Here is an 18,588-nt window from a genome sequence, read left to right as displayed (position 1 = left end):
TCATACTTGGACTATTGCAGAAGCTTCCTAACCAGTCTCCCTCTTTCACATGTTCTATTCTCTAGGCCTTTGCATATACTCCCTCTGCCTGGATTGCTCTTTCCCCAAACATCTGCATGGTTTGCTCTTTCATTTTAAATGACTCCTTCCCTCACCTCCTATCAGTCTCAGCAGAGGGCTTCCCTGACATCCCATCCAAAATAACCTTCTGTTCTTAACCCCTTACCTTGCTTTCTTTCCTGCAAAGCATTACTCATAAGCTGACACTATATTAGATATTTATTTGCTTAATTATTTAATGACTGTCTTCCCACTAACCTGTGACAAGGGAGAAGGGACCATGTCTGTCTTGTGCACAGGTATATACCTGAATGCCTTCCTGGCTCAATATATACTTATTGAATGAATGAATGCTGAATGAATGAATTAATGGCCTGGGCTCAGGCCAATTGGGCCAGTCTCACCGCTTTGCAGTCCACCACTCACTTTGTTAGCTGGCCCTGTACTTTTCCATATGTTGTGTTCTTGGGGTTCCCCTGGGATGCCCAGATTCTTGAACCCCATCTGCAGAGATTCTGGCTGAGCATTTCTGAGGTGGAGTGCAGGTATGTTGACCACACTCTGGGTGATGCTAAAGCTGGTGGCTATGGAACTCCTGAGATGTACTGCCTGTGACATAAAGCTATTTGCCCCTTCCACTGAGAAGCTTTGCACTTACAAGCTTCCTACTTTTGCTTGCTCTGTCCCTTCTGCTTGCAATGTCTTTCCCCACTTATTGAAAGTTCTCACCTATTCATTCATTCATTCACTAATTCACTAAACCTCCATAGGCTGGGTTGCCATGGATAGTGATGCAGGCTGTGCACTGCACAAAAGTACCCACCCAGTAGCAGCCCCGTTCCTAAGTGTCTACTATGAGCAAGGCCCAGGTGACCAAGCCGTAGTTCCTGCCTCTATGGAGCTCACTGTCTAGTGGTTAAAAAAAAATTACAGATAGAGGTAACCTAGTGAAAACTGCCATGGCAGAGGGGCACTTGGAGGACTGTACCAGGCAGCTGGTACTGGGTGATTAGAAGGTCACTGCTACAAACTGAGGCCTTCCCCTATCTCCTCTGCCCACAATGACTCTCTCCTCCGTGCAGCTGGCCTCAGTGGAGTGCCAAGGAGCGGGCATGGGACAGTGAGATCTATCAGCTTCAGTGGGGAGGGGAATTTTATCACTGAAGTTGGTTAGAATGACTGGTTCATGGTGATAATAAAAAGTAGACTGGCTGTTGGTCCATGTTATTACTGCTTTTAAGTTTTTAAAGACAATGTCCCCCCTACCACTATTGCCTGCCCTGGCAGACAGCTCCCCTTGGTTCAGCCACTGCTTTGCGTGCAATCGGTTAGAGCTCGCATCTCACAGAACTTTGGTTCCTTGTTATACATCATCCCTGTTAGCTTGGGTTCCCTCAGAAGCTAATTTGAGATGAGGATTTGAGTGGTTTACTGGGGAGCTGATTCCAGGAGTAGCAATAAGGGAGTAGAGAAGCGAGATGGGATGAAAGGCAGCCAATGTATGTTATGTGCTCAAGCCAGGAGCTCTGGGCACCTGGAGCTCAGTCCTGCCAGGCAACTCTGGCAAACAGTGTAGGACATGTCTCAGAGTTGTTTCAATTGAAGGCAAGGGGACTGGTGTGTTTTGTTCACTGACTTCCATCTGCCACAGGTCAAGGGCTGCTTCTGGGGGCATGAAAAGCCCTCAGGCAGAGAATCACAACGTTTAAAGAAAGAAGCCTGTGGTTCTTAGAGGTGCCTGCTGAGGAGTGAGTGGGGCACCATGGAGTCTGCTGTGTGCCTCATCCCCTGCACCCTGGTCTGTGGGTCAGCAGCCAGCATGGAGTAGGCACTAGCATCTGGGTATTGAAAGAATGGAGTGAGCTCTGTGTCTTGCACTAGGCTGTGAGTCCCTTGAGATCAGGACTGTGTTCCATCCACACTGGACCCCAGGGTCCTCCAGGGTCCTCCATGGATGGAAGCAAATGGGAGAATCCTCTGGGGCTGGAGGTTGTCTGTGTCCTGCCTGCAGTCCATCCAGCACTTTCTGTGGACTCTCCTCCATCAACAAGAGTCTCAGTTGTCCCTGTGAGGCCTGTGAGTGGCTGAGAGGAAAGCAGGTGGAAGGTGCCTCCCTAGCTGGGCCCCCAGTGCCTGGGCTGTGCAGAGCCCATGCCAGAGATGAGGGCCCAGGATGATGGAAAGAATGTGGCAGTTTGCGGCAGCTACCAGTACTTGGTTGCCACGTGACAGCAACATGGGTATTCCAAGTTCTCTGGAAACTATCTCCCTGGAAACTGTGAAGCAGTGAGCTGAGAAGCAGGATCCAGATGAACACTGAGGTGGAATCATTCACCACTGGAATCCTGCCCCTTTGGCCTAGCGTCAGCCCAACCACTACACCTCCTCCGAGAAGCCCTCCGTGATTAATACTGTTCAATAGTATCTGAACTTCCCATTCCCCTTGTCGATGGGGTGCCCAGCATATTTGACACCTGGAGGAGATAACTCTTTAAAAATTATATATATATATATATATATATATATATAATTTTAATATAACAGTTTTTTTAAAGTCTTTTATTGTGGTAAAATACACATGACAAAATTTAACTATCTTAATGATTTAGAAGTGTACAGTTCAGTGATATTAAGTACATACATATTGTTGTGCAATCTCCAACATTTATCTTCAGAACTCATTTTATCTTGCAAAACTGAAACTTTGTATCTATTAAACCTTAACTCCCCATTCCCCTCTCTTCCCAATCCCTGACGATCATCATTCTACTTTCTGTAGAATGATGTCTCTGAGGATCTGACTACTCTAGATCCCTCATTTAAATGGAATCATACAGTATTGTCTTCTTGTAACTGGCTTATTTCACAGCTTAATGTCTTCAAGGCTCATCCATGTTGTAGCGTGTCTCAGAATTTCTTTCCTTTTTAAGGCTGAATAATATTCCATGTATATATCTGTATCATAGATATATGGCTATATATTTATCTATCTATGTATCTAATGGAATATCTATACCTATCACATTTTGCTTATCCACTCATCTGTTGGTGGACACTTAGGTTGCTTCCATCTTTTGGCTATTATGAATAATGCTTCTATGAACGTGTGTGTACAAATATTTCTTTAAGACCTTGATTTCAATTGTTTTGAATATATACCCAGGAGTAGAATTGCTGAACCAATGGTAATTCTATTTTTAATTTTATTGGGAATTACCATACTGTTTTCCACTGAGGCTATAACATTTTACATTCCCAACAGTGCACAGCAGTTCACGTTTCTCTACATCATTGACAATGCTTGTTGTTTTTGATAGTGGCCATCCTAATGGGTATGAGGCAGTATCTCATTGTGGTTTTGATTTGCATTTCCCTAATGATTAGTGACGTTGAGCATCTATCCACGTGCTTATGGGCCATTTGTATATCTTCTTTGAAGAACTGTCTGTGCAAGTCCTTTGCCCATTTTTGAATTAGATTGTTTTCAAATAGGCATTATTTTTAGAGCAGTTTCATACTCACAGCAAAAACTGGGAGGAAGGACAGAGATTTCCCACATACCCTCTCCCCCAACACATGCGCAGCCTCTCCCTTTATCAATATCCCCCACAGAGTAGTACATTTTTTATAATTGGTGAACTTACATTGACACATCATTACTACCACAGTTCATAGTTTACATTAGGGTTCACTCTAGGTGTTGAACATTCTATGGGTTTGGACAAATGTATAATGACATGTTTCCACCATTATAGTTTCATACAGAGAAATTTAATTTCACTGCCCTAAAAGTCCTCTGCTCTCCACCTATTCATCCCTTCCTTCCTCCTAATCCTTGGTAAGCACCATTCTTTTTAGTCTTCATAGTTTTGCCTTTTCCAAAATATCATAGAGCTGGAATCATACAGTATGTAGTCTTTTCAGACTGGCTTCTTTCACTTAGTAATACGCATTTACGATTCTTCCGTATGTTTCATGGCTTGATAGCTTTTTTTTTTGGTCTGTTTTTTTTTGTTTTTAAGCATTGCATAACATTCCACTATCTGGGTGTACCACAGTTTACCCATTCACCTACTGAAGGACATCTTGGTTGTTCCCAAGTTTTAGCAATTATAAGTAAAGCTGTTATAAACATACATGTGCAGGCATTTGTGTGATTATAAGTTTTCAGTTCCTTTGGGTAAATACCAAGGAACATAATTCCTGAATAGTATGGTAAGAGTACGTTTGGTTTTGTAAGAAACTGCCAAATTGTCTTCCAAAGTTGCTGTACCATTTTGCATTCCCACAAGCAATGAGTTCCTGTTGCTTCATATTCTCACCAGCATTTCATGTTGTCTGTGTTCAGAATTTTGGCCATTCTAATAGGTGTACAGTGGTATCTCATTGCTTTCATTTGCATTTCCCTGATGATATATGATGTGGGGCATCTTTTTGTATGCTTATTTGCCGTCTATGTATCTTCTTTTTTTTTTTTTTTTTTATGTATCTTCTTTGATGAGGTGTCTGTTCAGGTCTTTGGCCCAATTTTTAATCAGGTTATTTTCTTATTGTTGAACAACTCTTATTGTTGTTAAGAATTCTTTGTATATTTTGGATTAAAGTCCTTGATCAGATATGACTTTTGCAAATATTTTCTCCCAGTCTATGGCTTGTCATTTTATTCTCTTGACAGTGTCTTTAGCAGAGGAGACTTTTTAAATTTTAATGAAATCCAGCTTATTGATTCTTTCTTTCATGAATTGTGCCTCTGGTATTATATCTAAAAAGTTATTGCCAGACTGTAGGTCATCTAGATCAGGGGTTCCCAATCCCCAGGCCACAAACCAGTACCAGTCCATGGCCTGATAGGAACGGACCCACACAGGAGGTGAGCGGCGGGTGAGCCAGCAAAGCTTCATCTGTATTTACAGCCGCTCCCCATCGCTCGCATTACTGCCCGAGCTCTGCCTCCTGTCAGGTCAGCGGCAGCATTAGATTCTCCTAGGAGCGCAAACTCTACCGTGAACTGTGCATACGAGGTATCTAGGTTGCATGCTCCTTATGAGAATCTAATGCCTGATGATCTGAGGTGGGGCTGAGGCAATGAGTGCTGGGGAGTGGCTGCAAACACAGATTATCATTAGCAGAGAGGTGTGACTGCACAGAGACCATAATAAATCAATTGCTTGCAGACTCATATCAAAACCCTATCAGTGAGTGGCAAGTGACAAGCTGCATCTGGTGGCAGGCTTTAAAGTGGCAACTGAGTTGGTGTACTTCAATTGTACAGCTGCATCTGGTGGCGGGTTTTAAGACAGAATCCGACACTTATGTTAGTCTGCATGGGACCCCCCGCCCATTATTTTATTTACCACTTCTGTCTGTGCCTCTTTCCCACACTGCGTACTTGTCTCAGTCACAGTTTTGGTGAGCCCACAAGCTAACTCTAGCCAAAATGAGTAAAAAGCAAGCATCGCTGGAGAGCTTCTTTGAAAAGGGGGAAAGACCCAATGATGAGACAGACAGCAGAAGACTCTAAGGCTGCCCACCAAAAGGAAGCTGCGTTTACAAGAACATACCAAGAGCCCTACTTAAATTATGGGTTCATTGCAACAGGCGATTCACATTCTCCAAGCCCGCTTTGTATAATATGTGGAGACCAGCGATCCAACGAAGCCGCGAAACCTTCAAAACGGCTTCACTACATGGAGACCAAGCACCCTGCATGAAAAGACAAGCCTTTGGAGTTTTTCAAAAGAAAAAATGTGAACACGAGGAGCAGAAGCAATTACTGAAGGCCACCACTTCATCAAATGCGTCTGCACTGAGAGTATCATTCTTAGTGGCTAGCCGCATTGCTAAAGCTAAGAAGCCCTTAACTATTGGTGAAGAGTTGATCCTGCCTGCTGCTGAGGACATTTGTCGTGAAATATTAGGAGAGGCTGCAGTTCAATAGTGGCACGCGTTCCTCTTTCGGCTAGCACCGTAACTAGACGAATTGATGCAATAGCAGAGGATATTGAGGCACAATTGTTAGAGAGGAGTAATGAGTCACCGTGGAATGCAATCCAGGTTGATGAGTCTACCGATGTTGACAACAAGGCAACGATGCTTGTTTTTGTGAGATACATTTTTCAGGAGGATATGCATGAGGCTATGTTATGTGCACTTTTGTTGCCAGGGAACACCACAGTTACATAACTATTCAAGTATTTGAATGATTACATATCAGGAAAACTGAATTGGTCATTTTGGGCTGGTATATGCGTGACGGAGCAGCTGCCATGACTGCACGGCTTTCTGGTTTCACTACTCGGGTCAAAGAGGTCGCTTCTGAATGTGAGTCTACGCACTGTGTCATCCAAAGAGAAATGCTGGCTAGCTGAAAACTGTCACCTGAACTTAACAACGTTTTGCAGGATGTGATTAAAGTTATCCCCCACATTAAAGTACATGCTCTTAACTCACGTCTGTTCATGCAGCTCTGTGAGGAGCTGGACGCAGAGCACACACGTCTACTCTGATACACAGAAGTGAGATGGCTTTCTAAAGGGAGATCACTGGCCAGAGTTTCTGAGTTAACGAGAGCTGCTCCAGAAATTTCTTTTAGAAAAACAGTCACCACTGGCAGCACATTTCAGTGACACAGAATGGGTCGCAAAACTTGCTTACTTTTGTGTGACATGTTCAACCTGCTCAAGGAACTCAGTCTGTCACTTCAGGGGGTAACGACAGCTATGTTCAAGTTGGCATATAAAGTGGCTGCATTCAAAGCCAAACTGGAATTATGGGAGTGATGAGTGAGCATTGGGATTTTGGACATGTTTCAAACATTAGCAGAGCTTTTGAAAGAGACTGAGCCAGGGCCTTCTTTCTCCCAGCTGGTGCATGATCACCTATCTCAGCTTTCAAAAGAGTCTGAGCATTACTTTCCAACCACAAGGACCCCCGAAGTGGGAAGGAATGGATTCGCGACCCATTTGTGAATAAGCCAGGTGAATCAGTTGAAAGTTTTGTCTGTGCTAGAAGAGGATCAACTGCTTGAGATCGCAAATGACGGTGGCCTTAAGAGTATGTTTGAGAGAACTTCAGATCTCCGTATGTTCTGGATTAAAGTCAAGGCAGAATATCCTGAGATTGCCACAAAAGCACTGAAAAGCCTGCTTCCATTTCCAGCATCCTATCTTTGGGAAGCAGGGTTTTCTGCAGCAACAGCAACCAAAATGAGATTACAGAGTAGACTGGACATAAGCAACACACTTCGGGTGTCACTGTCTCCCATCACTCCGAGATGGGACCGTCTAGTTGCAGGAAAACAAGCTCAGGGCTCCCACTGATTCTGCATTATGGTGAGTTGTATAATTATTTCATTATATATTGCAATAATAATAGAAATAAAGTGCACAATAAATTTAATGCATTTGAATCATCCCCAAACCATCCCCCCCCACCCCCAGTCTGTGGAAAAATTGTCTTCCACAAAACCAGTCCCTGGTGCCAAAAAAAGGTTGGGGACCGCTGATCTAGATAGCATCTCCTATGTTATCTTCTAGGAGTTTTATAGTTTTGCATTTTAGATTTAGGTCTGTGATTCATTTTGAGTTAATTTTTGTGAAGGATGTAAGGTCAGTGTCCAGATTCTTTTGTTTGTTTGCATGTAGATGTCCAGCCGTTCCAGGACCATTTGTTGAAAAGTCTATCATTTTTCCATTATATTGCCTTTACTCCTTTGTGAAAGATCGGTTGACTATATCTATTTGGGTCTATTTCTAAGCTCTCTTTTATGTTCCACTGATCTATCTATTTGTCTGTTCTTTCACCAATGCCACTGTCTTGATTACTGTAGCTTTATAGTAAGTCTTGAAGTCGGGTAATGGTTCTCCTTCAATACAGTGTTCACTATGCTGGGGTTTTTGCCTCTCTACATAAACTTTAGAATAAGTTGATATCCACAAAGTAGCTTGTTGGGGTTTTGATTGGGACTGCCTTGAATCTATAGATGAAGTTTGAAAGACCTGACGTCTTAATAATATGGAGTCTTCCTATCTGTGAACATGGAATATCTCTCTATTTAGTTCTTCTTTGATTTGTTTCATCAGAGTTGTTTGTAGTTTCCCTGATATAGATCTTGAAATGGGATTTTGTGTGTGTGTGTGTGTGTGTGTGTGTGTGTGTGTGTGTGTGTGGTAGAATTTTTAAAACTCTTTATATTTTCTGGATATTAATCCCTTATCAGACATATAATTTGCAGATATCTTTCTCTCATTCTGTGGGTTGCTTTTTACTCTGTTGATAGTGTCTTTGAATATACAAAAGTTTTAAATTTTCATGAAGTCCAATTTGTTTATTTTTGTTGTTGTTGCCTGTGCTTTTGGTATCAGATCCAGGAAATCATTGCCAAATCCAATATCATGAAGCTTTTACCCTGTTTTCCTCTAAGAGTTTTATAGTTTTAGGTCTTACATTTAGGACTTTGATCCATTTTGAGTTAATTTTTGTGTATAGTGTGAGGTAGGGGTTCATCTTCATTCTTTTGCATATGGATATCCGGTTTTCCTAGCACGATTTGTTATAAAGACTGTACTTCCCCTGTGAATGAATGGTCTTGGCACCCTTGTCAAAAATCATTTGACCATATATGCAAGGGCTTATTTCTGGGCTCTCTATTCTGTTCCATTGGGCTATATGTCTGTCTTTATGCCTGTACTACACTCTTTTGATTACTGTAGATTTGTAGTAATTTTTGAAATCAGGAAGTGTGCTTCCTCCAATGGAGCATTCCCCCCCCCATACATATCATCACTTGAGATAATCAGTAAAAATTATTTTCCTGATTCATTCTTTTTTTTCATGAAAGTATAACTCATACATAATACAAATCCTCCTTTTTAGTGTACAAGTCTATGTTTTGACAAATGTGCACAGTCCTATAACCAGCACACACACTCTAGATATTTCTCGAAAGCAGAGATTAAAAAAAAATCCTTATTGAAATATAATTTGTATACAATAAAATCACTGATTTAATTGTACACTTCAGTGAGTTTTGACAAATGTATACACCAGTGTAACCACCATGATAATCAAGATATACAACATTTACATTAGTCCAAAAAGTTTCCTCATGCCCTTCTGCAGTCTGTCTCTCCAACCCCTGGCTCAGGCAACTACTGGTCCACTTTCTGTCTCTACAGATTAATTTGGCCCCTCTTAAAATTTCATAAAAAAGAATGTCAGTTTGGGGTCCTGGGAAGCAGATGTCAGAATGGAGTTAGTGGTTCTAGAGATTTACTGCAGATAGGGCTTGTGAAAGAAAAAGGAGAACAGGAACAGGAGTAGGTGAGAAGGATTTTCATACTATGATGCAGGTCTAACACCTGTGAAAGAGGGAGAAGAAATGAAAACTGGACAGGAGGAGCCTCAGGCTTCGGTGCAGTTCTTAGAAAATCTCAACCAGCCCAGAACGAAGATTCCCATAGAGTCCCATGTTGGGCTGAAACAGTCGGGCATCCCTCTGTACTCCCTCTGTGACCTGTCACTGGGTGAGCTGCCGTGAAGAGCATGGCCTCAGCATTATCAAAGTTGCTACAGCTGTGGGCTATTGGAGAACTTCACTCCTCACAGCTGATTGGCAGTTTCTTTCTTGAAGAGAGGCTGGCACACATCCATGGCTGACACATAAAATATACACTATTTTGTGCCTGGCTTTTCTTCACTCGTCATGTCTGAGGTTCATCCATGTTCTATGTATCAGTTCCTTCCTCTTTATTTCTGAATAATATTCTGCTCTTTGGCTGTACCACAGTTTATCTTATTGATGGATGTTTTGATTATTTCCATGTTGGAGTAATTATGAATAATGCTACTATTAACATTCACGTACAGGTCCTGGTGTGGACATAGGTTTTCATTAGTCTTGGGTATATTCCTAGAGTGGGATTGCTGGGTCATGTGGTAGTAGTGTATGTTATAAGAAACTGCCAAATGGATTTCCAAGGTGGGTGTGCCATACTATACTTCCAGAACAATGAATGAGAGCCCTTAGTTGCTCTGCATCCAGCAGGAATGGATTTAATATGAAAAACTGGGAGCTTACAAAACCATTAGATGGCTTAAAATATAAAGATTAGGCTGGAGACAGCTTTCAGAGAGTCTGGAAGTTGCGGGAACTGCAGGAAACCACTGACAATGATCACAGCTGCCTCCTATCCTGAGGCTGTGTTCAGGGAAAAAGCCTGCGGAGGTGTCTGTAAAACTGATTCCCTAAACTAGAGATTCTCCTACTGCTGTTGGAGAAGGAATAATGTGCCTTTGCTGCCTCCCATTGGCTAAATCTAACCTGGAACTCTGATGGCAAGTCAGGCTTCAGGCCCCTGCAATATACGGGAGAGGCATAGCATTTGTTTGTGTGTGTGTGTGTGTGTGTGTGTAGAACAGAAATGGTACTGTGGCTTTAACAGATAAATTGGCCAATGAGTATTATCGGATTTAATTCTCATAGCTCTTTAAGGTAGAAACTATTATGATCTTCTTTTTTTTTTTTTTTTTGCGGTACGCGGGCCTCTCACTGTTGTGGCCTCTCCCGTTGCAGAGCACAGGCTCCAGACGCGCAGGCTCAGCGGCCATGGCTCACGGGCCTAGCCGCTCCACAGCATGTGGGATCTTCCTGGACCGGGGCACGAACCCGTGTCCCCTGCATCGGAAGGCGGACTCTCAACCACTGTGCCACCAGGGGAGCCCTGATCTTCATTTTTAAAATGAGAAAAGTAAGACCCAGCAAGGCTGTACAATTGCTCCTGATGGATACAGTCAGGATTTGAACCAAATGGTGTGCCTATGTGCTACACCACCACATGGCTGTGCCCGCTGATAGCATCAAAGGGCTTGCAGGCACCCAATTTTGTGTTCCAAGGTCTATGCAGTAAAAGATGAGAAAAATGAGTAAGTTTTTCAGGCCTCAGCTGGAGGCAGGAAAAGCTGGGAATAGGGGAAAGGGTCCAGGCTGGAAACAGAGAAATGGTCTAGGCACGGGCAGCTCCTCCAACCACAGGGACACATGAAGGGTCCATGCATAGACAAGGGAAGCCACAAGAGGGCGCCTGGGCCCACCCAAATATCCACCGAAGGCAGCTGTGCAGAGTGAGGTGTATCACCTTCATTCTGATTCTTTCTACCTGGAGGTTCGGGGAGCCCCAGATTGAGGGCCCCAAAGCAGGCTCTGTGCACAGTGTAGTCAGAGTCTTCATGCATGGAAATACCTGCTTGTAGCTCTGGGCATTGTTGACCTCAGAGAAAAAACAGTCCTCAGGGAATCAAAGTCCCAGGGGCACTGAGGTTCTGCTCTGTTGCTTCTGAGACCATTCCCCACTTCTCTCAGCAGACAGCTTTGTATTCATCTTTTCATAGTTTTGGTCCTGATCCTTTCCCCTGCCCACTACCCTAGCCATGTCCAGCTCCAACTCCAATGTCCCATCAGGTACTTGCCCTGCCTCGGTCAAGCAGGTGGGATGGGTGACCAGCCTCACCTTGAAAGGCCAGAAGCTTTTCTTGATGCTCCTGTAACTAGAACATCGGTTTCATGAGCACAGGGATTTGTGTCTGTTTGGTTCACTGCTGTATCTCTACCTCCTAGAACCGTGCCTTGCATACATAGTAGATGCCCAATAAATACTTGTTGAATCAAATGAATTAATGAATGCATAGAGTGGAAAAGTGTCTAGGTCTTGGAGTCAGGCAGCCTGGTTTATATCTCAACCTTATTGCTTACTCTCTGTGTAACTTTGGGCAAATGGCATCAAATTGTCAAATAGGGATCACCATAGTCACTCCCCAAGGGTTGTTGGGACAATTCCTGGAGATGATGTCACCAAAGCATCTCCCACAGTGCCTGACACATGGCAGGGGTCCTAAGTGGTGGCTCATTATTTGAGATAATGAGGCCTTGGGAAATAGCACTATTTATTGAGGATTTACCATGTTTCTGGCACTTGGCTTACATTATGTAATTCAATTATCTTAACTACTTCATGAGAGGTTAAGTAGCTCAGAGAGGTTAAATAACTTGCCCAGGGTCACACACTGCAGAGAAGAAAAAACTTGGGCTTAAGTCCAGGTCTTAAAGACTGCAGCATGCAAGGTTGGACTTCCTGGGTTCAAGTCTAGGCTCCAACATTTAGAAACTGTTCGACCATGGGCAACCTTCTCAGTGGGGAGACATAGGAAGGGACAGAGGGGGCCACCACAGAGGCCTGGACTGTTCTTCAGGATTTGGAGGGGTCAAAGGCACGGCCAACTGTAACACTGCAGCCTCACTCCCTTGAGATTGAGCGACCTGCCAAGGCCTCTGGAAGCTGCTATTTTAACAGCATCACCTGGCCCCCATCACACACCACACCATTTCCAAATGTATTCTTTGGACTCCACCTGGAGCTGGATTCACAATCTAGTCAAGGAGGCAGGACACACACGCACACATGCATATGCGTGTGCGCGCGCGTGCGCGCGGGCACACACACACACACACACACACAGAGAGCTCCAGAAGGAGAAATTGCTGGCATTAGCTGTGTAACCTTGGCTAAGTTGCTTTGCCCCTCTGAGCCCTAATTTCCTCATTTGTAAACTGAAGGGTGATAAGTAGCATCCTATATGAGGATTATCTAGAAAATACACATGAAAGGGCTGAGTCTGGAGCACTGGAGGTGAGCAAGGGAGAACAGGAGAGTTGATTTCCAGGACTATTGCCATAAGGATCAGGCACTGATTTCTTAGGGCTTGTTAAAAGATAACCTTCAGAAAAGGGTAAAATCATGACTCTCATACAAATCTAAAAATGATGTGTTGAAGGTTTTATTTTACTTGTTAAACAGTAAGAGAACCAGATAAATGTTATAACTGGCTCAAAGGAAAAGTCGAAAAAGCACAAACTTATATGGAGTAAAGGAATTGAGTTATAAATAGAGGCAAAGTTAGTTTTTCCACAAAGGGGAGAAAAGTCAATTCTACCAGACAAGACAGAGTTTGCACATTCATCAGTTACCTATGGTTTACAGAGGTGCAAAATAGCTCAAAAACAATGAACACGGCTAGAATCAGACAGCAAGGGTGTGCTGTGGTTTCCAAGAAGGGGTACATCTTGGTAGGAACAATCCAGGCTTCTCATCCTGGGGAAGTGTAGCACATCTCAACTTTTTGGGGTTTCAGTTTCCTCATCTGTAAAATGGGGTTACTAATTCTATTACGTCCCAGGATTGTTGTGAAGGTGAAATGAGCTGGTGGAGTAGTGCATTTAGGATGGGGTCTCCTCTTTTGGGGGCTCCAGAGTTATTCTTAGGGGGAGCCACCACCTGCTGATGGACTGTGGGGGTCAGGCCCCTCCTGTTTGTGTGGATGCCTCATTTCATCCTGCTCACAACCCAGTACAAGAGAGACTGTTCTGACCTTTGATTAGGGAACTGAGGCTCACAAAGGTTGTGGAACTTGCCCAAAGCCTCTCTGAAATTAAGCAAAGGCTGGGTTAAAACCCAGATTGGTCTGGTCTCACAAGCCCTGGGCTTTTGTTGAACGTCTGTGTGACCCTGGGCGGGTCTCCTCCCCTCACTGGCCTCAGTCTGCCCATCTCCAGGAGGGTTGCATCAGCTGGCCTCTGAATGACATCTCACATTCCCTCCACTCTCTGGGGCGCTCCACAGCTGCTGAGCTGGCCAGGCCAGAGCAACTCTGGGAATGGCCTGGTGGGTAGGTGGCGTGGGTGTGCAGGGTCAGGGAGACTGGTTGTCAGGGACATGGCAGGGATGAGGTCCAGCCTCTAGCCGCAAACCTCAGCCTGCCCAGAAGCACCATAGTTTCAACCTTGCTCACAAGGCCCGGTGGAAAGGGCTGGCCCTTAACAAGAAAAAACGAAAAGATATTTCCCAATCACTGGGTTAAATCCTAGGTTGGCAAGGATGGGAAAGACGGGGCACAGGCCAGCTCCATCTGAATGAGTGTATTTCCTCTGCCTTATCCATGGCCCAGCTGTCATCCTACACACATCTGTTACCTTAGAGCATCTTTGTGCCAACTGCAGCCACAAGGCAGGTTGTCCTGCTTTGGGTCATGGCCTCTGATGTACCCGACTCTATGCCAAGTGCTTTGGTGAGGCTAAGGGAGGGGCCCTTATCTTTGGAGGGGTCAGCTGTCAAGTCTTCATCAAGGGCTGTAATGTTTAGGAATGCCTAGTTTGCACAGGAAGGAAAATTCAAATTAGTTGGGACAAAACCCACAATTTGTTGGCTTATGTAACAAAACTGTCTGTCCCGAGGAAAAAATGAAATGGGGAGGGGAAAGGGTGGATAAGAGTAAGGCGGGCATATTTTAACTAGGGAGGACAGGGAAGGGTCTCACTGACAAGGGACATTTGAGCACAGGCCTGAAGGAGGTAGAAATCCCAGACAGATAGAACAGCAAGTGCAAAGACCCTGAGGTCTTTGTGTCTGAGGCATGTGTGTCCAGAGCCCAGGGAGGGAGGGGAGAGGTGGGAGATGAGGTCAGAGGCATCACCTAAAGCCAAATATTAGGAAAAGACTTGGAAAATTTTTTTGGAAAAGGAAGTTCTTTAGTCCATGGCCTAACAGAAGAGTCAGGTTCCTGTAGGCTTTGGTGGAGAGGGCAGTTGACATAGGGAGAAGTGGGGGGAGAATAAGATGAAGCAAGGACCTTCCAAGCTTGGCCCTCCTTGGTCTTCGGAGGACCAGACCAGGTACCAGAAGGGGAATCAGTGGCCTGGGCCCCATGGCACAGCTGATAAGGGACCCTGTCATTAGTGACAGCCCCATCAGGCAAAAACTTCCCCTAGAGTCACCTAAAGCCCCTGGACAACTAGGCTGGGCCAGAGAAGTCTGTGACAGCTGCCACCAACTCTCTATAGCAGGAGCATCCAGGCCTGCGCCCCATCTATGGGTCATAACTTCATCTGAGTGTCTGGTGGGCACTCCAGGCTTGGGTAAAACCCAAAATCTTGGGAGAGAATAGGAGATAATCAGCCAACCACTTCATTTTATATGTGGAGAAACTAAGACACACAGAGAGAAACTGGTGCATCCAGGGTCACACAGTAGAATAGAAGCAAACTTAGGACTTGAATTCAGACTTCCTGACTCCAGAGCCAGTGCTCCTTTCTCAATCCTGGGGAGAAAAAAGAGCCCAGTGAGGGCATATACTCTGAGAAAACCATAATTTTTTTCCCTCCCTCCCTCCCTCTCTCTTTTTATTTCTCTTTCTTCCTTCCTTCCTTTCCTTCCTTCCTTCCTTCCTTCTTTCTTTCTTTCTTTTTCTTTTTTTTCACACACACATACTGTATTTTGTTTTTAGAAGACATAAATAAATGGACACCAAGCATTGTAAATGGATGACCATAACAAGAGCAACAATGATTGCAATTACCAAACACGAAACACACTCATATTAATGTCATACTATTGACATTCAGTCCAGTAATCCTCCACTGTAACAGCTCCTTTATTTTGCAGTGAAAATTGATTTGTATATTTTTTACCTCTGAGTTCTTGTGGGATTTTTTTTTATTCAAACAGAAAGTCACAAAAATTATAATCATCCTCATCAGTTCAAAAAGAGACATGTACCACAATGTTCGTTGCAGCACTATTTCCAATAGGCAGGACATGGAAGCAACCTAAGTGTCCATCGACAGATAAATGGATAAAGAATATGTGGCACATATATACAATGGAATATTACTCAGCCATAAAAAGAAATGAAATTGAGTTGTTTGTAGTGAGGTGGATGGACCTAGAGTCTGTCATACAGAGTGAAGTAAGTCAGAAAGAGAAAAACAAATACTGTATACTAACACATATATATGGAATCTAAAAGAAAAGGTTTTGAAGAACCTAGGGGCGGGACTGGAATAAAGATGCAGAAGTAGAGAATGGACTTGAGGACACGGGGAGGGAGAAGGGTAAGCTGAGATGAAGTGAGAGAGTGGCCTTGACATATATACACTACCAAATGTAAAATAGATAGCTAGTGGGAAGCAGCGGCATAGCACAGGGAGATCAGCTCGGTGCTTTGTGACCACCTAGAAGGGTGGGAGGGAGACGCAAGAGAGAGGGGATATGGGGACATATGTATATGTATAGCTGATTCACTTTGTTATACAGCAGAAACTAACACACCATTGTAAAGCAATTATACTCCAATAAAGATGTTTAAAAAAATAAAAAGAGCCTAGTGAGGTTGCCAGCCCTAGAGTTAATCTCTGCATTTGAATCCTGGCTCCAGCAGTTGTTGTCTGTGTGGCCTGGGGCTGTTCACTTTACCTCTCTGTGCCTCAGATTCCTCATTTGTAAAATAGAGGTAATGACAGTAATAATACCTACCTCATAGGGTTGTGACAAAAAAATAAGGTGATATCTGTAAAATGTTTAGAAAAGTGAAAATGGTGGAGTGGGGCTTCCAGAAATTCTTCCTTCTATAAAATCAATGACAAAATGGGCAAAAATTGTCAGAATCAATGGTTTTCAGAATCCTTGAAACTAAAGGCTTGCAGTAATCAAAGAAGAATTTATTTTACAAAGGGTTAAATCTTGGTAAGAACACTGACATTTGTGGCATTTTAACTTGCCCTATTCCCATCTTCCCACCCCCAACTCCATGGTAGACTTGAAATCCAGCAGCCTAGCAGCCACCAAAGGTGTCAGAATAGGGGTGAACCTCTTTTAAAGCCTCATTCCCAGACTATTGTCTTTAGTTGGCCTGTCTGGTGGTTCCCTGGAAGACCCCACTTGTAAGACTGTTTTTATTTGAACTGAATAGGAGCTTACCCAGCACAAAAAGCCTTTTCCCTGAGGGCATTCTTCAAAAATACTTAGAAGCAATTGTTTAACTTTGGGGATGCCTAGGCAGTGGATAATATTTGGGGAAAACAATCAGCTAACCAAAAGGCTTTAAAGGAAAAGCTGGAGAATGAGATGTCCACAGGGGCTGTGGAAAGCTTTGACATATTCCCGGGAATCTAGAAGGCCATGTGCATGTGTAGGACTGTGTGTATGCCCAGAGCTGTGCAGATGCACAGGAAAGATCTGAGAAGATCCTAAGCTTTTACCTCTGGCTAACCTTAAGGCTCTGCACAAGTAGGAAGTGAAGGCTAAGATAGAGTTATCAACGGCCTGGCTGAGAGTTGAGAGTGTGACCCATCTTGCACAGAGAGCACCTCAGCAAAGACTGAGAGACCTACTCGTTCTAGGAATGTAAGGAGATCTCTGCCCAACCATTTGCTGACCAGTAAGGTAACTGAACAGAGATTTCAGTGCCACACACACAAAAAAGAGTACAAACTTTACAGAATTAGTTCAGAATCATTACTAAAACAAATAACAACAACAAACAGCAATAACAACAAACCCTGGAGATAAGGGAGAATCTGATTTACAGAGTCACTACATTATATTATGTAAAATGTCCACTTTTCAACAATAAAAATTATGAGACATGAAAAGAAGTAAGAAACTATAGTCCCTGCACAAGAGAAAAGCAATCAATAGAAACTGTTCCTGAGGAAGCCAGACATTAGACCCAGTAGAAAAAGACTTTAAATATTTTATTTTAAATATATTCAAAGAACTAAAAGAAACCATGTCTAAAGAAGTAAAGGAAAGTGAGAATGATGTCTCACCAAATAAAGAATTACAGTAGAGACAGAAATTACATAAAAAGAACCAAATGGAAATTTCAAAGTTGAAAAGTACAACTAAAATGAAAAATTCACTAGAGGGACGCAGCAAATTGCAACAAGCTGATAAAGAATCAGTGAACTTGAAGTTAGGTCAAAGACTTGTGGGACATCATCAAGCATAACATTGTTTACATAGTGAGAGTCCAAGAAAGAAAAGAGAAAATCAGAACATATGAAGAAATGATTTGATGAAAAACTTTAATCTACACATCAAGCAGCCAAATGAACTCTAGACAAAGAGTTCATTTGTCTGCTTGGATCCATACCTAGACACACCATAATCAAACTGTTCAAAGTCAAAGACAAAGAAAGAATCCGGAAAACAGCAAGAGAGAAGTGACTCCTTGAATGCAAGTGATCCTCAGTGAGATTAATATCTGATTTCTGACTAGAAACCATGAGGCCAGAAGCCAGTGAGATGCCATAGTCAAAGCTCACGAAGAAAAAGACTGTCATTGAAAGATTCTACATTCCACAAAACTATCTTTAAAAATGAAAGAGAGGGCTTTCCTGGTGGCACAGTGCTTGAGAGTCTGCCTGCCGATGCGGGGGACGCGGGTTCGTGCCCCGGTCGGGAAGGATCCCACATGCTGCAGAGCGGCTGGGCCCATGAGCCATGGCCGCTGGGCCTGCGCGTCCGGAGCCTGTGCTCCGCAACGGGAGGGGCCACAGCAGTGAGAGGCCCGCATACGGCAAAAAAAAAAAAAAAAAAAAGAAAGAAAGAAAGAGAAACTAAGACATTCTCAGATAAATAAAAACTGACATAATTTGTTGTTAGCAAACCTGCCCTTCAAGAAATATTTGTACACTGA

Source organism: Mesoplodon bidens (assembly GCF_964165515.1).
Source record: "Mesoplodon bidens genome assembly, chromosome: 15".
Classification (NCBI taxonomy): Eukaryota; Metazoa; Chordata; class Mammalia; order Artiodactyla; family Ziphiidae; genus Mesoplodon; species Mesoplodon bidens.
Note: the sequence above shows the minus strand (reverse complement) of the source record.